We start from the raw sequence: 6,661 nt of genomic DNA on the forward strand, positions 1-6,661 counted from the left end.
CTTACTTCGTTCTGCAACTCTCAAATTGATATGTATTGTATATCTTATCAAGATATCAAAATAAACATTACTATCTTACATTCACAGACTTGAAGCTACTCACAAATATGGACCAGGTTGTAGCTTGACGTACTAAGATAACATATTACTAAGCCAACTTAGAAGGACCATATGATTCTATTCTTGTCAAATTAAATGGTTATTCACTAACTATAACTGATCTGAATATTTCCAATTTAAAAACAAGGTTTAACAATGGACGTTAGCAACAATAATACAAAGTTAAAATTCACAAAATTGGCGGACATTTATACATATATTATCTATGTTACGTTTACTTAAGTGTAGATTACAAATCTAGATACGGAACAGTTTTTAGACTTAAAGGTTCTTATTTATCTCTTCAATATACCTATTTATTGTGTTAGGTAGATAGTGTATCCAATTAAACTAATAGATTACTTAATAAAAAGTGTATCTTAGAATCATAATCTAAAAAATCATTCCCATTCATCAACATGAATCTTCAAGTCTTGAACCTAATGCCGATTACAATTATAAGATTCATTTAAAATGTTATTATACAAATAGAACAAACATTATATAATCAAAAAAAAAAAAAAAAAAACAAAAAAAAAAGGTACTGAAGTTCAAAACTAAATGGTTAAGCTAACAAATATAGTATGTCTTAACAGAACATATTAGTAAGCCACTTAGAGGACCATGTGATCCTATTTCCGTAGAATATAATGGTTATTCACCAACTATAGCTTATCTTAATTATTACTCCCTCTATCATGGTCATTTGTTGTCATTTGGTTTTGGCACAAAGACGAAGGAAAGGGGAGAGAGCCAATTATTAAATGACAGGTAGAATAAATTGATTGTGAATGATCAAATTGCTCATCAAGTTCATTCTTAAAATAGAAAAGACAACAAATGAGTGAGACACCCTAAAATGGAACGGACAACAAATGATCGGGACGAGAGGAGTACATTTTTTTAAAAAGGTTAATTGAATGACATGTGTGACCAATTGGGTATGAATGATCAAATTATTCTTCGAATTATTTCTTAAAATAGAAAAAACAACAAATCACTAAGACACCCAAAAATAGAAAAGGACAACAAATGACCAAAATAAACAGAGTAAAAGATAACATGAATATTTGATCAGCCTAAATTACGCGCGCAGTACAATACACAAGACATACTGATATCACTTTGATGCGCCATAACTGTTCATATGAATGACTAATGAGGCTTTAAATCCCAACTAACCAAAATAAAATATAGAGCTTTGCATTTTCTAGCGCATTATACAACGCAAATTACTGTTTGACATGCAGATTATATTAGCTTTCATCATTACTAATTAATAGCTTGTCTACCTAAACTTCTCTTGAACAAAGATCTTAAAATCACAAGTCAATCAATTCATTCTATTCCAATAAAGATAAAATAGTTAGCATATTGAATTTTTTTTTTTTTTTAAACATAAGAAGAATCATGCCAAAATTCAAATGCACCAGGCGTGTTTACGTAAATGAAACGGACAAGATTGAGTTTGTCAAAGATTACAAGCGGTGGAAGAAGACCACGTTTGCTGCTCAAGACATCTTCACAACTAACAAGGTAGAAATGAAGATCAAGAATGGTGATGAATCTGAACACGAAATCCTGAGTTTAGAGGATGTGGTCACCAATGTCTTCAACAAGCTTGACAATCCAGGAAAAAAGGAACATGTCTGAGGTTTGCAAGTGTTGGGCCAAGTGGTTCATAATCGGCACTGACACATCAAAGGTCAGTCGTGATTATAACTCGCAGTTGGCAAGGGAAAATGATGGGGGTATGATCTCGCTGTACAGGAAAGGCAAGTTAGTCCACAAATTCTGTGGATGTAACTACCACAACAATGACAAGGAAAAGCGAGCATTTCACAAAAGATTGGAGAAAAGACAGGCGGTTAATAGGAGGTACATGCTTTACACTTCCGAAGCGTCCGGAAGTGAAGGGTATTATGACTCCGACTAAGTGCAAAGATGTTCCGTAAGCAGGTCTGATTTTCGGGTTTTTTGTTTGTCTATATAGCCTAACCTACAGTAGCCTTTTGCATGTAAAAATGTGGCGTTACGTAGGGTGATTGCAGGTAGTTATGTCATGCTACGCAAATCAAACATATCGAAACCTGCTAGGGTCGCCTTTGTTTTAAACATTGGCTATTTTGTAATTAGGTTGTGATGTTTAAGAAGTGTCTATGCCTAGATTTGTATCCTAAAACAATCTTAAATAGGGGGGTTGTATTTTCAGTGTATATAAGGTCATGAGCTGCAAACCTTTATGCAGCTGTAGTATTAGCAACTGTTCTTTGCTTTCTGGATAACATGTAACGAGCTTTCAACTAGACGCGAGTGATTAAATTACATTTCACAGTGTTCATTTCGTTCTATCAACGGTGATGCACAAAATACCCACAAAAAAATGGCGTCTACTTAGCTGTAAGGCTATCAGATTATTTACCGCAGTAATCTATAACTATCAATATAGTAGGCTACAATCAGTTTTAGGTCAAATAATTGGATAATTAACTCCGCGAAAGATCAAAGCAAGCTGCTGAATTAGGCTCACTTTACTGTTTCAATAGGCATGTAAACTATGATTGATTTCTAGGCAGTAATTAGATACACATGAAGAGTCAATTTATAGACAAGGTAAGAAGAATTTTCAGTTCATAACACAATATAAACAGGAATTTAGGACCTGAATTCAGATCACAGTTCAGTAACAGCAAAGCTGTGGTTCGATTGGAGGACATTAACTTTGCTAACTTACAACGCTTAGAATTGTAAAGCTGAATTCAGAGTGTTATATTAACTAATTCAGACAAGATCATCATTACCTATCGTAGTTACTTCCAGTATTTAGATCTGATAAGGTGTATGTTAACATAAAAAAAATGCTAATTGTGGGATTAAGAGTTCGTCTATTTGGCTCATTTTAATTGATACTTGAAGTATGGTATGTAGACAAACAAAGCTACATTGTTGGGTAGTCTCTGCTAATTTCTTGGCAGCTGGGAAAGGATGATAGTATAGTATGGTTGACGCCAAACAGTGATGTCATTTGATTTTAGTTGGCCCTTCAAAATTGATAAGTTCAGAGAGACTTACTATAAAGAAGTCTTTGTTACTCATATGGATTTAGAGACTTTAAGGTTGTATTGAGTACTTCAAATGATTGTATAACAATGTCATTCACATGCCTTCATCAGACTGCATCCTTAGAAAACTAATTTCATTGCCATTTACATTTTATTTAAGTACTATGAAAGATCAAGACTATCGTCAGTGACAGTTTATGTGCACTAAATCGTTCAAGACATTTTATGTGCAAGTTACCTTTTTATTAGCAATACGTACTGTTATTATAAATTACTTACACGGACATAATAAATACTATGACGATCATAAGAAGCTCTTCAGATTTGGTTTACCGTTCAACAAAGCTTTACAAATTACAACCAAAAATAGGCCTTATGCTTACAGATATTTAAGAAATAACAGTGAACTTGAAAAAAAACGCGCAACTACTAATAATCAAATCGCATAAACGAAATCAGAATAACAGAAAATATATCAAGCAACATGGAAATAAATTACGGGCAATGAATCAGTATCTTAATGAAACAGTTTTCAATAGCCAATAAATAGGACTGTATAAATATTATAAATATAGATTAATAAAGAATAGTAACAGGCAACCAAACCAACAGATACAACAATACTGCTAGAAGTGGAAAAGATACTGTATGAACATAGAAGTACAATGAATTGTGCGAAAAAATTGACTGTCCAGATTTCAGACCTAATAGTATATATAAGATACAGATTAAACACAAACAAAAGGCATAAACGTAAGGTAAACAACCAGAAACTAAATAACAAATATATAGAAAATGGGAGATCAATTTGTATCGCCATACACATGCATTCTCGCTAATGTGCCAGGGAAAATGGAGGGGGGACGATATGTACCGAGAAATGTAGAAGCATTACCAAACATTCTCAACAGCCATGGGTATACTATAGAAGTATTAAGCATTACCAATTGCACAAAAGCAGAACATTTCAGTGGTATAGTTCGCGTTGAATTTGGAGATGACGATGAATCATGCAGTTTAGCATTCAAATTGCAAGAGAAATTTGAATCAGTAGGACGTAGCAGACAAGATTACTTTGCTGAGTACAAACCAAGACATGGACCATATCTATGGGTGGCAACAAAAAAGGATGCAGAGTACTTTACCTGCACACCAATGTGTAAGAAGGTCCCTTACATATTGCGGAAACAAGGAAGGCAACTCGCTGATAAGGACCAAGTTTGCATCTACAGTTGCATTAATCTCCAACTTTAAGATATTAATTCGTACTATTGTTGTCATCACATTTAAACTATGCATTTCGCGTCCCTAAACATGTCATCCGTCAATAAGTGCGAGTTAATAGCCTGCTATAATTATGTTTCGCAGTTCAGAATTGCTTGCGCATTAGATCTGCTATCTGTGGCAGTAGTTCTTCTTTATCATTTCGTGCACCTTTAACATATTATTCGTAACATCCTTATCCTATCCTTAATTTAGTTGTACTGCTGTTTCAGAATGTAGTTCAACTCTCTAACAGACGAAACTACTTAAGCGTAAGCGAGTTTAGTAAGACTCTAACATTCAGAATACTCGTGCTTATAAGATATCCATTAATTTCTGGTAATTATGCCGGTCTGATTAGGACAGCTACATTGAACATTACACGTAAAAAGGAAAGCTTCTACTCTAGAACAAAATGCAACTACAGCAACATACATTCAGTAATTCTCGCAAAGTCTACGCCATAAACAGATTTGCTGCCACACAAATGGAAACGCGTCTTGGATCTCCGCGCGCACCGCGCGTGGAGAAACAACTAGTATAATTATAAAATCACCCACCTTATACTAATCTTTCGATGTGGGACAATTCTACTATTTATATGTAGTATGTTCACCACACTACTTTTTTTTCAATGTGGGACAAAACATACTAAAAAGTACACAATTTTTCATATTAAGAAGTACACCATCTTTAATATGAGAAAATAATATGAAATTTATACTCTAATGATAGCAATTTTTACCACAAAGCTAATTATATTATTTTCATAATTTTTTTAACGATTTTTTTTTGACAAATGAAATGTAAAAGTTTGATATAAAAATTGGAAATATCACTTGAATATAATTTAGGAAATATACATATTATAATAATTAAAAGATTCTTCACTTTATTTTTTACATCAAAAATTATACTTTCCTAAATTTATTTTTGATGATGTGGACGCTCTCAGATCGCTCGAAAAAACTCTCTTTTGTGTATATATATAGATATATAGATTTCGGTTATGGGCCGAGAAAAATAGAAAAGAAAAGCCTACCCTAATTCATTCCTATATACGGTTTATAGGTGAGTGAGGGAGAGGATTTTCTGACTTAATTCATTTTTCATTTTTGCCTCCTCTCTCATCGGAAAAACACAAAGAAAACCTAAAAATTATTTTAATTTTTGGATCGATTCTAGCAAAATCAAGGGCATTTCTCGGAGCATCTTGGGTGCAACTGATAGGAGAATATCTATTTTGATATTGTTCTTAGGCCGTATTTGCTAGGACCGAAGGTTAATTCTGAATCCTTTATTTTTGTTTATGTATTTTAATTTATGACTACTGATCGTCATCATTAAATTCGTTATAATCCTTCATTTTAAGGGAAGTATACAGATAATTTCCCACAAGTGGTATCAGAGCAAAGGCCACGAATTTTAATTTTGATGATTTTCATAAAAATTGTATGTAAACTTTTAGGGTTTCCGGAAAAAAAATTTAGGGCACGGCTGTTTTTTTTTTTGTTAATGCCGATTGAAAAAAAATGTTTGCAGCCGGTGTTTGTTCTTTTTGATGCGAGATTTCCATTTTTATTTTTCATAATGTTGTTTTAATTAGTTAAAATTATCATATGAAGAATTGGTCGATGTTTGATTTGATGCAGATTAAGTTAAAACATAAATGGAATCGTCATGTTTGATTTAATGCAGATTAAGTTGAAATTAAAAAGGCATTAGGTTCCTAATTTAAAAACCGTGAATTTTTTTTTCCTGTTTCTGTACTGTTCACGGATGAACAGTATTAAAAAAAAAAATTTGCTGTTTTTTTTTTGCTCTCGGTTTTTCTAATTAGAAAAACCGATTAAAGTTTTTTCGCGGTTGTTTTGTTTATGCAGTTTTGGAAAAGCATCCGAAAAAAAAAAAAAAAAATTTTTGTTGTTACTGTTCACGTGCTACTGTTCACTGGGGACAGAATTTAAAAAAAAAAATTTTTTTTTGTTTCGGTTTTTACAGATAAAACCGTGTATAAAATAAGAAACATGCTTGTTTTGTTTTTCTTTGTTTATGCCGAGACCAAATAAAAAAAAGGATTTTGTTTTTGTTTTGATTTTGGCCAATTAGTTATTGTGAAACGGTTCACAATTAAAAGATACCGAATTATTTTAAAGCAGTTTAAAATTTTGACGGATTGAATTCATATTACAAGTTTAATATGAATTAAGATTGAAATTAATGTGATTAATTGAGGA

The sequence above is a fragment of the Silene latifolia genome, chromosome 9 (assembly GCF_048544455.1).
Source record: "Silene latifolia isolate original U9 population chromosome 9, ASM4854445v1, whole genome shotgun sequence".
NCBI lineage: Eukaryota > Viridiplantae > Streptophyta > Magnoliopsida > Caryophyllales > Caryophyllaceae > Silene > Silene latifolia.